This window comes from Poecilia reticulata, chromosome 23 (genome assembly GCF_904066995.2).
Source record: "Poecilia reticulata chromosome 23, P_reticulata-male-v2, whole genome shotgun sequence".
NCBI classification, from domain to species: domain Eukaryota; kingdom Metazoa; phylum Chordata; class Actinopteri; order Cyprinodontiformes; family Poeciliidae; genus Poecilia; species Poecilia reticulata.
In genome coordinates this window covers 3250268-3268344 of record NC_088852.1, presented here as the reverse complement: position 1 = coordinate 3268344, position 18077 = coordinate 3250268, and the positions used below count along the sequence as shown (strand labels likewise).

Here is an 18077-nt window from a genome sequence, read left to right as displayed (position 1 = left end):
GCTATACATCATAAAAACATAAAAATAAAGAGTCATAAAATGTCATATAGTCACCAATCTGATAAACCTTCATCAAAATCATCAATACACATCAAATATGTTGATCAATGTCCCATTTAATATGGTTCAAAAGCAGCTCTAAACAGGTGGGTGCTCAGTGTTTCAGCAGTTTTGCAGTTTTCTGGAAGTTTGTTCCAGATTTGTGGTGCATAGAAGCTGAATGCTGTTTCTCCGTGCAGCTTCTGCCAGACCTGAGGGGTCTGGAAGGCTGAAAATGTAGTTTGGTGCTAAGCTGTTCAGTGATTTATAGCATAATAACAGTATTTTAAAGTCTAGTGGAAGGACTCTAAGACTGGGCTGATGTTCTTCCTGGTTTTAGTCAGAACTCCAGCAGCAGAGTTTTGGATCTGATTGATTTTTTTAGGCAGACGTGTCACATTAATCAATGCGACGAACTATAAATGCATGGATGAGTTTCTCTAGATCTTGGTGCAACATTAGTCCTTAAACCCTGGAAATGTTCTTCAGATGACAGAAGGCTGAGTTTGTAACTGTCTTTATGCGTCTGTGAATGTTCAAACACAGATTTTGGGCCCGATCTCTAGTTTCTAGCTGTAATAAGTGAAGCTGAGCCATGACTCTTGATTATTCCCCCTTCTGTCCAAAGATAAGACCTGAATTAATTTTATTTTTGTTATTTATCATAATTTTGGCCTCTTTAAACTTCATGGGACATTCTAACACAGTCACCTCGTCTTCAGGTTGTTTCACCCACCCCTGGGATTAAAATATTAAATCTGCCCCTTTAAATGCCCAAACAGAGCAAAGAGGACTTTCCCAGCCTGAAAAAGTTATCCTTGTCACCATAATGGATGATAGAGAGCCGGAGGTTTGAACTGTGCAGTTCTGGGTCACTTAGAGGAGTTGGGTTTGAAAAATGGTCAGGAGCTTGTTGTGTTTATTCTGCAGAACTCCAGCTTATGTAGGATGAAGGCTCAACTGTGCCACAGCCACATTTTATCAATATTTAGGCAGAATTTGAAGGCTCGTTCATGATTCATCAGGGTGAGATAAGTGCTGCTTTCTTGGTATTTCATAAAAAGCTGCTTTAATTCAAACAGATTTACTTTAGAAAACGTCGTCAACAGAGATGTTGAGCAATAATTCAGGAGTGTGAGGAGCAGATGCTTACTGGTCCCATTCCTGCTGTGAAGATGCTTCATACATGAGACTGAATTAGCGTGAAATAGAATTAGGACATGAATGACTTGAACACTGGACGTAAAGTGGGACACCTCCCCACTGGTGAAATCCCACACTCCAATGTAAATGAGCCGCCGCAGCAGCTGAGCGGTTTCCCTCGTTTTCATTTCATTTAAACTGCTGACAGACACTGATCTGGGATCAGCTGCTTTATAACCAGATCAGGTAAAATTAGAGAAGAAGGTTTACTTTGAGCAGCTGCTTTAAAATCTGTTAATCTGAAATAATAACTTTTACTTAATTTGACGAAGTTCTACAGACCTTTAGGCTTTGTGGTTTGAATGAATCTTCAACAGGAAAACAAAACTTGTTGTAAAGTCAGACGTTTTTGCTGCTTTTTAGGGTTTGCATCAAACAAATAAAATGTGAAATCAGTGCACAAATAAGTCTTATTCTAACATTTAATAGGATATCATAGTTCTACATTAATATCCCCATCTTTTCATTCTGCTTAGTTCCCTTGTTTTTATCCCATTTAAAATATTTTGTCTTTGTTCATTTTCCTCCATGTTAGGTAAAATGCAGTGATCTTATAGAACCATATACACATTTTATAGAGCTTGTGGTACTTTTATAAAACTTTTTGTAGAATATTTTTGGTAGTATTTGTCATATTTTCTGTTGTTACAATTATAAAAATATGCATCTGCAGTAAATAAATATATGTTTCCACCCCAATGCTTATGAGAATGCTACAAGTATAAAAAGATATTCAGATACAAAACATCTGCGTATAATTTACAATTATTCATGAGCTAAAAATGGATATGTTTTTATAAATAAAGCAGACATTTATGTTATCAATCTGGCTTTATGGTAGTTAAAAAGCTGGAGAGGCTGAATACACGACCCTGTGGAGCTCCAGCATTAATAATTATAGTTAAAAAATTTGTTTATTTTTTATTTACAAACTGAACTTTCACAGCGTTCTCCAAGTTATCTGCTTGTAACATGTAAAAATAAAATTAGAAATAAAAAAATACTTAACCAAGATGCACACAGACCCTGGGTAACAATCTGATAAGTTCCAGTTTATGTCACACTGATGCACCATACATGGCCTCTGGTAACTACATCACAAAAATAGATTTACTATCATAGAAACCAAACATAGAAAAAGTGTTATTGAAAAATGATATATATATTTTTCAGTATAATCTGTACTGAGGTCAGTCTGCTGTCCTGTGAAGTTTAAAGTTTCTCTGCTCAGTGTCAGTATTTCAGGCTTCAGGAGGACTTCCTGTTATCACAGCTGTGTTTAGAAAAGCTTAATCTCTTCTGGTATTAAGGTCCAATTGGTTCTCTAAAGTTGCCCTTAGGTGTGAGTTTGTGCGTATGTGATGAACTGGCGACCTTTCCAGGAAGTACCCCGCCTCTCGCCCAATGACTGCTGGAGAAAGTTGCCAGCCCTCCGTGTTCCTCCGTGCAGAGGATAAGGCAGTGGATGGATGGGCATCTCAATCGCAGTTCCAGATATTTTCAGTTTAGCTTAATAGCAGCAACAAACATTGTGAAACAGGAAGCTGTTAGGATCCTGTGTTGTTTTGATATTTGTTTATTCTGTATTCCTTAGTTTCTCTTTATTAGATTACTCTATTTACTTTAGTTCAGTCCTTCCTTTGTGATTCTAGTTCCTAAAGTTATTCTTTAGTGCTTCTCTTTCTCTCTCCTCACACCTGCAACCCGTTTCTAATCAGCCATCTGCTCCTTGTTCAGTAATCAACCTTCCCAGTTTATATTCAACTCATTCTCAGTTACTCCTTGCTGGATCCTCCAGGGTAAACCGTCCCTTCCCTGGTTTACCCTGGATTTATGTTTTTGTTCTTCTCTGGCTCCCTCTGTTCTTCTTTGTTTTTTTAAGTTCTGATATTTTTTTATTAAAACATTCTTCATCTGCCTCATCTACCACATCTTCATTTGGGTCCACCATCAAACACAGATATCATGACAGAAGCATAAACACTTCCAAAAACTAAAAATTGCTTTTCCTCTCTTATCTAAGGTTTACTCTAACTTGTGAATGAATCTCAGTTTCAAGTATTTTTTCCTCTCAGCATCTGTGCAGCTGTGGCGCAGCAGTAAACTGGTTTTCCTTGTTTGTTTTCTGGACACATCTGCAGGTGAAGGTGACCTCAGCGCTCACCCAGGAATCGCTCCTTTCCACTGGGACGCATTAGGAAATTACCCAGGTCACCCACAGACTGCCGGCATGCAGAGAGATGACATAGTTTCCTGCTGCATCAGGTAACATTGAAGGTTCAGTTGTGTAGGTTTCTGTGGTTTCAGGTGTGCATCGTTTTACCAATCGGTCAAAGCTGTTCCGATCAATCCATCCAGTCTTTATCAGTGAAAAGGATCATGTTTCCTGTCTGGTTGTTCTCACCTTCAGCCCTGCTGTTTCTCCAAATCCCTGAAATAAATCATTGTGTGCTGCTGTTATAAAAAGCCTCCTCACACATGCAGCCGTGACCTCTCTCCAGACTCCGTTAGCAGGCCGGTGAAGCCGTCAGACCGGCGCACGCGGGCGCCATCGTATAAAATCACAACCGATGGAAACAGCGCTGCGGCGTAACGGCGGGCTCGTCAGAATGCGTGGCAAAGATTGTAATCACACGCTCGATGCGCTCATGATTCACTGTCAGGGTGTCATTACGGTGTTTTCAAAGGGAAGCAGCACAAACAATGACAGCGCCTCAGTTTCCTGCCTTAATGGAGGCGATTATTCATGTGAGGAGCTGCAGGTCTGAAGACGGGTTTGCCAGAGACAAAATAAGACGCGGTCGACCTCAGGAACTGAAGGTTTTCCGCACAAACAGACGTTTGGATCATGTTTGTTCCTGTTCCTGAAAGGATGAACATAAATTTTGCTTCGCGTTGTTTTTCTTGTTTCACTTTAAGCACGTAATCGGAAGTGGTTCTGAGTGGGACGTGAAAAAAACAGATTTTAATATTAATTAGTGAAAACCTTAAAGGGGCGGTAATATGTAATTTCTAGGCACATTTATAGCATAATAAAGTAACTATGTTGTCTTCATTTGTTATAAAAATGCTGCATATATCAAATTTGATTAAAAAGAAATTTTACATTGTAATTTAACGCCATGAAATTGGGTCTCTGTCTCTTTAAGACGCTCTGGCTCTTTCTGAAACTCCACCTTCAGGAAGTCATCATAACCTGGCTCCTCTATTAACCCTTTAACAGCGTTTATACCAGCGTTGCACTGAGAAGTAGCTCCTGTGATGAGCTCATCAAATGCTCAGTTCCCCCAGGTGTTGGCTAATTGCTCCTGGCTAGTCTGAAGGAGCTGAGTGGGGGAGGAGCTACGTCTCAAAGACGGAGCTAAGTCCACCCAGACATTTTGCACAGCTGAATGGTTGCCATGGAGACTAAAGGAGTTGGAGAACATGCGTGAAAGAATCAAAGCAACACTTCAGGTTTGTTTTTTATGGGGGAATAACTTTAATATCATGTAAAGCTAAAAAAAAATTATTTTACATTTTACTGGCCCTTTAAAAGTATCGACCTGACGACCGACCTGCTTCTCCTCTATCTTTGATAATATTTTGCCATTAAAAAAGATTATTGAAGACAGTATGTTGTGGACTGTCAGTTGATAATTTTTGCTCAATGACACATAAGAGCAACTCTGACGTTTTCAGTGTTTCAGCAGTTTTGCAGTTTTCTGGCAGAATTATTTAATCTCATATTTTCTATGTCGTTATTTTAGTTGTTGGATTTTTCTTTAAGTTTCAGTCGGACACAAATATCTTCATTATATTCTGTGATTGGAGGTGGCTAATGCTACTGCTAACTAGCTGCTAATAAACCCTCGCTAGCTAGCTTACCAGAGGGTCCTGTCTTTTTGCGTCTTTCTTGCCACTGATTCACGTTTGATGCTGCATCCATTCTGTGCAAAAAGGCACTACTTATGAAATATGCAATATTTTTGGAAATGTCTGACATGATGTAGGTTTTAAATGTCATTCATAATGGTCTTAAAAAGTCTAAAATCTGAGTAAACACTGATAAGACAGAAGATTAAAATGTGAAATATAAAGACTTAAGATGTGTTTCTTCATTTAAGTTCCGCAAACTTTCAGATTTGTGAACTCTGTCATTATTTTATATTTACTTTGGATCTCTGTCTGCTGATTGGCTCTCTGCCTGGTTCCTATTTGTTGTTTGGAGACGGAGCCCTTCCTGGATCTTTCCCTCCGTCGTCACATTGAGCCAAATGTCAATAACCTTCATGCACCGCCGCACGTGGCCAGCTCTAATGTGACTAATGTGGGAGGGGTCGCGCGCTGGATCGCAGGCCGGGTGGTCGGGGGGCTTCGGATTCCTGCTGCTGCTGCACTAAAACAAACAATGAACGTCCTGGAAAGCCAGCTCTTATTTTTAGGGTCTGACTGGGTTTTACGTAACGGGTCACCACAGCAAGAATAGCTCCATCAGTCACTGGCGCGGCAGCGTCCGAACGCTCTGGGAACGCTGGGACCAAAAAGACGAGACCAACTTGGAGGCCCCTGGTGTGAAATTAGGGCTGGGCGAGTAATAAAAAAGTCGCATTTATCGTCATAAGTGCAAATATCGCAAATATTTCCAAATAGTAGCACAAGAACTTTGATTTTTATTGCAAAAAAATCACAAAAACAATTGTGAAATTCTGGAGGAACTGAAAAGATGTTCAGTAAATAAATAAATAATTAAATTATTATTTAATTTTAGGCTGCACAGTGGCGCAGTTGGTAGAGCTGTTGCCTTACAGCAAGAAGGTTCTGGGTTCAATTCCCGGCCTGGGGTCTTTCTGCATGGAGTTTGCATGTTCTCCCTGTGCGTGCGTGGGTTTTCTCCGGGTACTCCGGTTTCCTCCCACAGTCCAAAAACATGACTGGCAGGTTAATTGGCCTCTCCAAATTGCTCCTAGGTGTGAGTGTGTGTGTGCATGGTTGTGTGTCCTGTGTGTCTCTGTGTTGCCCTGCGACAGACTGGCGACCTGTCCAGGGTGTACCCCGCCTCTCGCCCGAAACGTTGGCTGGAGATGGGCACCAGCAACCCTCCCGACCCCACTGAGGGAAAAAGGGTGCAAGAAAATGGATGGATGGATGGATGGATTATTTAATTTTAAGAAATGGATTTAAGAAACTGTTTTTAGGAGGTTTTATCAATATATTCTGGCACAATCGGCCCTGGAATCATGATCTTGATTTGGCCCAAAACAAAAACGAGTTTGACAACCCGTTATAGATTATGGGAAAAATCTCTTTTGATCATTTAAATAATCTGCTAGGGCAACTTGTACTTTTTCAACAATGTTTTGGATTTATTGACTTATAACAGTTCCCATATCTTGCTGAAAAGTTACTTGTGAGTTAGTTTTGTCTAGTTTGAAGGGTTCTGACGTATTTACAATTGAAACTAAAAAAAAAAAAATACATGGTAAGATTTTGTGTTTTTGCACAAAATCACCTCTGAGTGAAATCTACAGACCATAGAGAAGAACAGAAGTCGATAATTGACAGATTGAATGATTTGTAGCAGCGTGCGGTGAGCTGCAGGATGGGTTTTCTTATCGCTGCGCGTCCTTGTTTGACTCGGTTCTGGTTTTATCTGTGGGCTTCAGGCGGCCGCAGCAGGACGCTGCAAGGTGAGCTGAAATAAAGCGCTGCTGCTGAACCGAGTGGTTATTATTCACCCTGCATGGAGGTAAAAGAGCCGCCTGACGCCGCCGCTGCCCCCGTCATCACCTTCACATACATCATCCCGCTTTCACATCAGCGGAACAGTTAAAGGTAATTCCAGCGCTGCATCACGGCCGCAGCGGCTAACCGAGGCCGGCTTATCGCCTCCGTCTCCTGCCGCCGAGCAGGAAGAAGAAATAAGGTCCAAAGGAGAATTAATTCTCAGCCTCGCTCCCTCAGGGGGAGGAGGAGGAGGCAGGAGGTGTTTCCCTGCCGTGCCAGACTGCCGGTATCCGTGGCAACCTGGGGCGGACCTCCCAGGGACGGATGCTGAGCGGCAGAGATTGACCTGTCACATCCCATCACAGCCAGGATGTTTCTGCTTTCAGCTCAGAAACAGAGCGTAGAAACGCGCTCCTCTGGCATTTACAAACTTTAACTTGACATTTATGATTTCTGTTATATTCCTGTTAAACTGGAATGCACCGATACCGATACAGAAAAACACCTGAACCGACTTAAAACATTTCATTTTTTAAACTCAGGACATAAATGTACTGAATTATAAATTTATTTGCTAACTGCCTTGGGAAAGCAGAGTGTCTTCAGTCAGAGGCTTCTTGAAATTCACTGTAATACAGACTGCTACAGGAGATCTTTCCCACCAGCAGCCATCACTATCTATAATAACTTTGATTGGAATATCCTAACTAATTTTCTTTAAAATAATTTAAGGAAATCAGGAGTTTTACATTTAGACTTGTTTGATGTTTTCCAACAAGAAATATTTTATTAACTCTTATTTTATTAATAATTATTGTCAATAGTCCAAAATAAACTAAACTAAGTAATGTAAAATAACTAAACTGAAATTGACAAGAACAATAGATTTGTCAAATAAACAACAAACCTTTGAAATGGTTGAGAATGTGCAATTATAAATTCTAAACATATAATTTAAAATAGATAGTAAATCACAAAGCGTAGAATCAGACTGAATAGATTGGCCCTTACGGATCGGCCACATTGTTTGTGTCTTTTCATTCTGCTGTTTTCCTGGCTTCTCGTTTTGATGAATTTGTTACCATGGTAACGTAAAATGCCGCCGGAGGTAACGGCACGACGCGATGCAGCCAAGCAGAGTTTTTATCCGCTCAGAAATGTTTCAGAGATGAAAAATAGCAGTTTCCTTTGCTGCACCGTCCTAACGTTGTTCTGTTGTCTTTGTTTTTAAAATATAAAACATTAATTTTGCTTATATGCAGTTCTTTCTTTTTTTTTTTGCTCAAAACTCCCAGCTACTAAACAGAAGAAGAAGATATGAATATTTTTCTTTGTTTCTGCTGAAAGTCGGTGCAGAACGAACAGGAAAGAAGGCAATTATTGCAATTACCCGCAGTGAGATGACCCCAATCAGAGGCAATTATAACGAGGCAGCAGAAAACCTCCGATCACAACGGCACCAAGTCTTTCCTCTGAGACGCAGAGCGCCGTGGCGGGTCCTTTAATGTCACTGCTGAACTGTTTTCCTCATTAACTGTTTTATTTGACCAGATTTTTCCATCTCCTGTTGCATTCATGTTCAAGGAAAAAGTGTTGATTTTTACCCCGCTTGTTGCTTCCTTTTAAATAGTTGGAAAAACCGTTGTGATCTGCTTTTTCACGAGGAAAAGTCTGAGCACATCCATCCGTCCATGTGGCTTTTATTTCTTTCCGTTCTCCAGAGTCGGTATTTTCTGGAATCAGCTCTACGGCTGCAAATCTTCTGGGCTTTTAACAACTTTACACATCGAGAAACTGAAATTCAGTTCTTTGTTCTTTGCAAAGTAATTCAAACTCAGTCAGATTAAGTGAATAATATATATGAAAACCAATTTTACCAACCAGATATTTGCAGAGTTGGGTTACATTTACTCCATGGGTGTCAAACTCATTTTCGTTTTGGGCCAAAATGAATTGATAAAACTTGTTCATAAACTGTTAAAATATCAATGAATTCTTAAATTTAATTAATATTATTTTATCTTTTCAGCCCCTCCACGATTTTATGATACTTTTTGATTTTTTGCGATAAAAATCAAAGTGTTTGTGGAACTAATTTGGAAATATTTGGGATATTTGCATTTATTTATGATGGTAAATGCGACTTTTTGTGACTCGCTTTAAAGATCATGGACTATAATATATAATCTGAGGCAGCTGTTTAGTACAAGCAAGAAAGTTTTTGATAATGTTTGACTCCCAACTCAAAATTATTAGCTCAAAAAAGTGCGGTTTTGTTGATTTTGCGCGAATTTCCACCATAATTCTCAAGAAACTGGAGGGACTGATTGATATAATTTGATATAATCTGGTGAAAATATTGAGAATCAATCCGGCAGGATGGAGAAAAATTGGACCAGAAATCACTGTGAAATGCTCAAGAACTTAAAAGATTTAAAATGTGGCTAAGAGAGAAACATTAAGATTATATTCCAACTAGGAGACAGATGGGATTAACCAGTGGACATGGGAACCAGAACTCCCATTAAATAACTTTTCTCTGAATAAAAGTAATCTCTACTCAGGTGGATTAGCTCCTTCCTCTGCAGAGCTGCAAGCTGCACTAATTACCTCATAAAGTGTCTCCACCGTAAAGCTGGATAGAAGGTCACACTGACAGGCGGCGCTGGATGAGTTACGACCCAAATGGACCCGGTTAATTAGGCTTCATTTGTTCTAAAGAAAAACTTCAGATAATCTGCTTGGAAGTTTTAGCTTTTTAAAAGAGTGAATTTATTTACTGTCAATAAAGCCAAAGCAGAAAACATTCAAAGTTTCCAAGGTTCAGTGAACGCAACAGGATGTGAAGCTGAAGTTGGAGATGCAGATGGAGACGCTGTGGTTTAAATCCAAGATGGCGCCTCAACGGATGTCTTAAGGACAGATTTTCTGAATCGATTTCTGCTTTTCAAAGTAAGAGGTTGCTTTTAAAAACTTTCAGGCACTTTCCTGGAATTTAGAGGTTAATTTTCTGAACTTACCTGATGCTTTCTCAGAAGTAAGACTCAAACATTTTAGCAGCTGTTGTGTAGAAACTGTTGTCCCTGAACTTGTCCAAAACCTGGCTCTGTTTGTTTGTCCTGTACTTCTGATAACATCGTCACATCTTGTACCTTAAGGTCAGCATCTTGTCTCGTTGTGTTCCTGTTTATAGATGGTCAGGTTGTACACGGAGGACTTATCAGAGGTGACCTAAGTCCTCCGCAGCGATGCAGCATGTGGAGGAGGAGCGCGTCAAACATGTAGTTCAAGGTCTTTGAGGGAGGAATCACTTGGAGCAGAACGACTGCTGACTGCTCCGCAAATATCCCGCGTATCCCAGTGACAGTTTATCGAGCGGATCATAGAGCAACGTATTGAATGGTCCCCTCAGGTCACAGTTCTTCGCCCTTTGAGCGAGCAAAGACGTTCAGGACTTCCTGTGGTCTCCTGCAGCTGAAACTTGCAGTGTCTATCCTCTCTTGAGCTGCTTTGGCGTCACCATGTAAGGAATTTTTATCCCTGAAATGTTTTCATATTCTCACTCAGTAAAATGACCCTGAAGTTCTTTTGCTCCTCACTGAATATGTACTGCTTTCTGCTGCCTGTCATTGGACACACAAGGCCTTTAACACCTGACTCCAACGCAGTGCATTTGTGCACTATCAATCAATCAATCAAATTTTATTTGTATAGCACATTTCAGCAGCAAGGCATTTCAAAGTGCTTTACATAATTAAAATAAAAACAGACATAAAAGAAAGAAGAAAAAAAATTATCCAACAGATTTTTTGTTTGAACCAATCATTATTGAGCTGGTTGTGACCAGCATTCTTGATGACTTCCAGAAACACCAGACCAGAAATATCCAACTCTAGTCCACGTCCTGCGACACTTAGCATGTTTATTGATCCCAAAGGGAAATTAAATAAATTTTATTTTTTAATTTTAATTTTCACACTTGATAGTCCAGTAGATTTGGTCTGATTGGGACCAAAATTGCAAAAATTGTTACATTTTCAGCTGCTGTGGTTCTCTTTCATGATGCAACCAAACACATAGAGAAACCTGTTCCCCTCCTCACCTGTAGGGGCGCTGCACCAAGAATTAATGAAGGAAACAACATGAAACTTCTGAAGAAAACACTGATCGCAACTTCCTTCTTGAGAATGAGAATGGAATGGCGTCAGATTTGAGCGATTATAGGATTTCTCTTTTGTTTTTTGTAGAAGACAATGAGCCATTTTTTTCTGCTAGCGCTAGTCTAGCATGTTTGTTTGGTTGTATTTACCCAGAATGCAATGCACTGCACTTTGTTTTAGTAGCACTGATAAAGATAAACGTTTTTTGAATAACAAATTTACTATAAATAAAGTTTATAGTAAACTTTATTTATAGTAAATAAAGTTTACTATAAACTTTATAGTAAACTATAGTAAGGTCGTCTGCAAGTCATTTAGCACCACGTTCTCCACGAACATGCTGTGCGCGATAGGAGAGGGGTGACCATCGTCCGGCCACGCCCCAGCCCAGTCACGGAAGGCGCTCCTCGCCGACCGGAGTCGGGTATCGGAGTCCGACCGAAGCGATGCGGCGCTACGGTATCGTTACGTCTAGGCGGGATTCTGACTTAGAGGCGTTCAGTATGAGTTACTTTAATATTACTAACAACAAAAAATCTGCTTTTTTTCAAAAACTGAGTTTTATAGGGATCAAAGTTAAATGAACATGTTTGAGTCAGCACTGCTAACATTGTAAACATGCTAACTGATGCTAACAAAGCTGTGCTGCATTTCGTTTCTTCTGAAACATTTGTAAATGACATTAGAAATTATTTCGAGAAAGTTTTACTACTGAAGTCATTTGTAAACACTAGACGAGGAGAGAATGCTAATGCCATCTTTGCTAACAATGCTAAGTGATGTTAGCAAGGCTAACCTGCTGAATTATTTCTATAATGTTGAAATTTAATGAGAAGTTTAACATGTTGAAAGAGGTGAATGCTATCCTCTTGAGGCCAAACATTGTTTTGCTGCTTGGCCAGCAGCTGAACTCTGATTGGCCAATAATGATGAAATCAGCTAACTGTTGGATTTACTTCAGTCACAGTTTCTGCTTGGGTTCAGCTAACAGAGCTGATTTATTTGTGGGAAAAGGGAAAACTTAGAAGACGTAATTCATCATGGCATTTCTGCTTGGCATTCTGGGTAATGTAGGTGAGATGACTGATGAGCCGTGGCTGTGTCTGGTGATGAGCAGCGTTTGTCTTTCTGTCTTAGCTGCTGCTGACGGACAGCTGGCCAGGCCTCTGCAGCAGAGGAGGAGAGTGATGAAGGGTTTGTAATAAATGGAGGAGTTTGTGGCCAAACAGAACATGAAGGTTTATGATGCCGAGTCGGGAGGAGGAGGATGATGTGTGAAGGCTTTTATTGTCACGCAGTCAAATCGCTTTTACGCTGGAGAGGACGGAGAGTCTTCAGATGGGGGACTCCGCGTCCTTGTCAAGGACCTAATTACGTGCAGCTGAAGTGGAGGGAGGGGGGGATAACACTGAGACCTCATTTTATTTCCTGCACTGATCCTGGGGGACAACTCAGCATTTTGCCTTTTGTCTTTGTTATAGAAAATAAAAACAGACTTTTGTCTGATCTGATCAACTGATTCTCACATCAGCTGTAATTAAACTCTAATGGTTCCCCTATAAATGCTCTCATAAAACACTGACAGATATAATTTCTGGTTTTTGTCTCACTTACTTACATTTTACTCAAAATAAAACACATTTCATGGGCGGCCATCTTGTTTGACAAGCGTTTTTTATAGCTTCTGTTTATTTGGATTTTGAATTCATGTCAACTGTGTGACGTAATACTAGGGCCAGGCTGTGATTATTAATGTCTTTTTAATTAGGAGAATTAAGTCCTAATATTAGGACAATAAAGTATTAATTCTCCGAAAACTCCCACTCAAAAAATAACCAAAAAATAAAATAAGGAATGTTGAGTATCTTGTGAAGTTATATTTTTAAAACCTTTGCAGATAACATTTAATAAATTAATCTTTTAGCACATCAGCATCAAATTATTAATGATAGCTGGACTTTGAAACAATCATGGAAACAACTGTTTGGAAGAAAGAATGACATGGAATGAAATGGTCCCATCAGAAGCTTTTTTCTCAATAAAACTAATTTTTTAAAGATATTTTTTCTGGTAAAATTATCAAAGGAATGTTTGAAATAAAAGCCACGTCTTCAAAATATTTTCCTTAGTTTGTAATTCCTTTTTAAGAAAAGAAAGCAAGAAAAAAATGTATTAAAATCAGTAATCTATGACACAATGTTAGGGCAATAATAATAATAATAATAATAATAATAATAATAATAATAATAATAATAATAATAAAAAAATTATGAGAATAAAGGAAAAATATTAGAAAAATATTATTATGACGATTCTAATATATTATTTAGTTTATTCTTGTATTACTTCAACTTTACTCTCATAATTTTAGATATTTATGTTTTCTTAGCATGGCCCTGATGCTCCGTTGTAGAAATTGGATCTGATATTTAAAAAAACTAATATATTTTTAATCCATGTCACCCATCAGCAGCTGAAATCACTGCTGACCCAAAAGGCCCGTCTCACATTTGCCAAAAAAACACCTTAGAAAAATGTTCTGCGGTCTGGAAAGAAGGTTTTAGAGTGGCCTAGTCAAAGTCTGGTCTTGAATTGAGTTGAGATTCTGTGGTATTCATGCTGGAAAAACCCTCCAACGCGGCTGAATCATGACCAGGTTGATGTAGAAACAGCCTGTAGCTGCTTGTCCCCGTTTCCCTGAGGCTGCAGCTCAGGTGCAGCCAGGTGTCTGCTGCCTTCAAGCGGCGCAGTAATTCACAGCGACACGCTGTCAGGCATATGAGCAGAGGGAGGTTAAATAACAGCAGATGTATGACGCCACTAATGGGAAGCCTTTAGCACAACAATTATCATCTAATTTTATCTTTGCTCTGCGCCTCTGGCTGCCTGTTGTTACCACTGAGGCGGTCGTGACTCAGCGCTGAGCCGCCTAATTGGTTCTGTCACCAAACTTATTGTCAACATTTGTAATGTTTGGCCCAAAATGTGGAGCAAATTCAAACTATTTATATCGTCTTAATATGAGCGACTTCATTTCCCAGAAACTGACTCTCACCTGTCAGAAATACATTAATAACTCATCCTCTGCTTCTCTGTTAATGTTTGTGATTAAACTCTAACATATGACTTTTTTCATGTTAATTTAATCTTTTCTGAAGTGTAATAAACAGATTTAACCAAACTGATTTTTCTCATCTGCATCCCTTTTTAGATACCAAATCTTAGAATAAATATAAAAATACACGATTAAAAACTGGTGGTATTAAAGAAAACCTTTAGCAAATAAGAGTTATTAGTTAAAGTGTTTCTGTTCATTTTAAGTATCATGACAATAACGTGTTTTATAAGCTGGACAATAAATTGTCCCAGAATTATTGTGATAATCAATAATATTGCTGGTTTGATGCAATGGAAACCTGCTCACTTAAAGATCAATAAACTTTAATTTTGTAAAGTTAACACTAGAAGATGTTTTAAACATCAAAAATAAAACACAACAGCCAAAAACAACAACAAAAAACAAACAAACACAACAGAAACCATAAATAAAATGTGTTATGACATCTTTGTAAACAAAATTGTCCCTAAAAAGTATTAATCACCAAAATTAATTTTAATTTATCATGTAATTATTTAGTAGCTAAATTGGATTAGCGGCATCAACTAACTCTCTCACTCTTCGGTTGCCTAGCAACAATCTGCTGGGTAAAAAGCAGTTTCAAGGTATCCCACAACTTTGGTTGCCTAGCAACGCCCTGCTGAGTAACTTGCGCTTCAGCAGTTTAAGTTTTAACTCTGGAACTGGAATACATTTGAAATATCCAAAATAAATAAACAGTTGACCAGAATGAAGACTTTTTATCAGCCAGCTTTTGGAAGAGAGAAAAGAGAAAATTGATGAATGATGCAGATGGAAATTATTGAGCTTGTTTTAATCTATTGTGTGATTAATTGATTTATTAATTACTGCGACAGGCCTCGATTCACCACTGGGTCTCATTAGAGCTTAAAACTGAAAACTGGATAAAACAGAAAAGTTTGGCAGTATTTCAAATATGTAAAACGATGATTAATAATTATTGTTATCGACTGATATGAAACTCTTATATCATGATACGTTTTTCAGCCGTAGTTTGAACATCAAGACATTTTGTAGTTTGGTTGTCAGTAAAAAGTTTCTCAGTTAGTTCAATAAAGCCAGAAGAGTCTGTTTGGGTTGGTGACTGCTGCCGTAACGTCCTACGGCCCATGAACGCCTCGGCGGCTCAGCTGCGGCGAAGCGGCTTCCTCAGCTCTTTGTAGGTGTGACCGGCAGGCTGACGGGTGGAGGACAGGTGCAGCATGCGCTCAGTCCTCTAAGTTTAGACTCCCACAACTCCCAGCAGCACCAGTGCAGCATTCCCGTCGCCGCGGGGAAAACAATGTGCCGGCTCGGATGACAGATCCTGGAAGGCCTGTCCCTCCACCGTGTGACGCCTCCGCCTGCCGGTTGTTGCAAAACAAAATCCTCCTCACTTCCATCGTCACGTTCATGTAAACATGTAAACATTCGAGCTCAGATCAGAGCCGCTGATGGAGTTCAGTAGAGAAAACTGGAGTAAAACAAGAAACGGATCAAATGCGTAGAAATATTCCTGAAGATAAATCTGTCTCTCTGACTGAACGGAGCGCTACAGCGCCACCAGCAGGTTAAAGTTGGAAGTGGACTGCTGAATGTTCTTCATGGAATGATAATATTCCAATGATAAAAACTCCAGATGTTTTTCAATTCTACATTTAATTTTCTATAGATGTGAATAATTTTAAAATGTTCAAACTGTGAAACACAGCGTCAACATTTAATAAAAATAATAACACTCCGTCCATCCGTCCGTCCGTCTGTCCATCCTAGAACTAGAGATATCAGTTAGACTTCAAATTTTTACAGCACTAAATTTGAGCCTTGAAAAGAGAGAAACAATTTTCAGGAACAATATAAAAAGCTTGAACACTTATTAAACTTTACAAACTAATTTTTAAGTGCAACCTTGAGAATAATTATCTATTTAACCACTTTATGTCTTTCTACATCCATACGGACAAAACTAAATAAAGTATTAAACACCATTTAATGTCAGTGCTATAGAGACCATAAAAATAAAATAAAAGTGATAATAAATGTATCGTTAGCTGCCTGTTCCTGCATGAACCTGATGGAAAACAGGAAGTGATGGAGTCGCTGCGATCGGACGTTCAGGCCAAACCTGCGTCGTTTTCTGCTTCCGGACGTGATTTTCTCCAAACAGCTGCATGAGTCACGACCATCTGAGGTTCTTGTCACATCTCTTTAGGAGTCTGGCAGACTTAGACAGACAGAGCAGAGTGTGTGTTTGCATACCAAGCAGGGATCAGGATTTATCCTCCATCGCCTCTTTCCGACATGCAGGATTCCTGACTCCGCTGGAACGTCATCCTTAAACCACAAAACTGCTTCCTTCAAGCAGCTTTCATCATGTTTATGTCCAAACTGTGTTTCTGCATTTCTTTAACTTTTTTCTTTTGACAAGAACCAAACTTTAAACTTTTGATTCAGGCTTTTTAGTTTACCGTCTTTATCTTGCTGTTAGTAAACAGTGGTAATTTAAGTCCCTCCAGGAAGTTGCAATTGCAACTATTAATTCATTATTCACAGATTTTGCCCAGAATTTTTACCAATTATCACAACCTTTCTGCAAATCTAACCATTCAGTCACCTTCACATTTTGACAAATGAAAGTTTGAAAAAGAGAAAGAATGTCAGTGAAGTACAGATCATGTCATCAGTTTGGCAGTATTTAAAAGTGTTTCATATTTAAAATAAATTAACTAATCAATAATTATTGATATCGACTGATATGAAACAACTATGTTGTGATAAATTTTCCTCTCGTTGGACGTGTCAGTAGGAGTCTCGGTTCCATCTCTAGTTGATGAATTTGAGTTGATTTTGACTTTGAGTCGTCAGGAATCCTGCTGCTCAGTCGCCTCCTCAGGGCGGCTGTGAAACGTTACACGCATTGATTCACAGCCTGATGGAGCTGCTTTTAGACGCCCGTCGCCTCGGTCAGACCGGCTGACGGTCAGACCGGCTGACGGTCAGCAGGCATGCAGCTGAAGGTCGCACCTTGTTGGTCAGAGCTGTCCATGATGCTCCTCACACCAGACCTGCTGAGCTAATTAGAGCTTTGATTGGCCCTGAGGGGACGATCGACAATAAGAGCAAAAATCAGCCAAAGCTTTCAACCACGTCACGATGTTTATGTTCTTAATTAATATTTGTCTTTTGCACACTAATCCATCCATCCATCCATCCATCCATTTTCTTTACACCCTTGTCCCTCAGTGGGGTCAGGAGGTGCTGGTGCCTCTTCAGCTAACGATCCGGGCGAGAGGCGGGGTCACCCTGGACAGGTCGCCAGTCTGTCGCAGGGCAACACAGAGACACACAGGACAGACAACCATGCACACACACACTCACACCTAGGGACAATTTGGAGAGGCCAATTAACCTGACAGTCATGTTTTTGGACCATGGGAGGAAACCGGAGTACCAGGAGAAAACCCACCATGCACAGGGAGAACATGGAGACTACATGCAGAAAGACTGGGGCCGGGAATCGAACCCAGAACCTTCTTGCTGCAAGGCAGCTACCAACTGCGACACTGTGCAGCCCCTTTTGCACACTAATGCGCAATAATAATTTCTAAAAAATCTGTTTTATGTTGGACCTTTTTATAAACTGTTGTGTTAAAATGGAAAGCAGTGGCCTAAAGCGAGCAGCTGCTTCAACTATGGAGGCTCCGATATGAAATCTGGATGTCTGATATTAATGTTGCCCATCAGTTGTGGGGATTTTTCATAAATGTTTTGTTTAGCACCTTAACATGTTTGCTAAGTTAACATTCCCCTAAATTAATATTTTCACTCTAAAGCTCTCATTTACTTGGCTG

At 39.6% G+C, this 18077-nt stretch overlaps 1 protein-coding gene across 13 annotated transcripts in view; it reads left to right on the top strand.

The window, feature by feature from the left end:
- Nucleotides 1-18077, top strand: part of LOC103459369 (rho GTPase-activating protein 8) — a 148528-nt gene that overhangs the window by 91084 nt on the left and 39367 nt on the right. For all 13 annotated transcript variants that reach the window (XM_081604203.1, XM_081604200.1, XM_081604197.1 and 10 more), the window contains one exon: nt 3384-3507. The gene's annotated coding sequence lies outside the window, so the exon portion shown is untranslated. The remainder of the gene's footprint in view (nt 1-3383; nt 3508-18077) is intronic.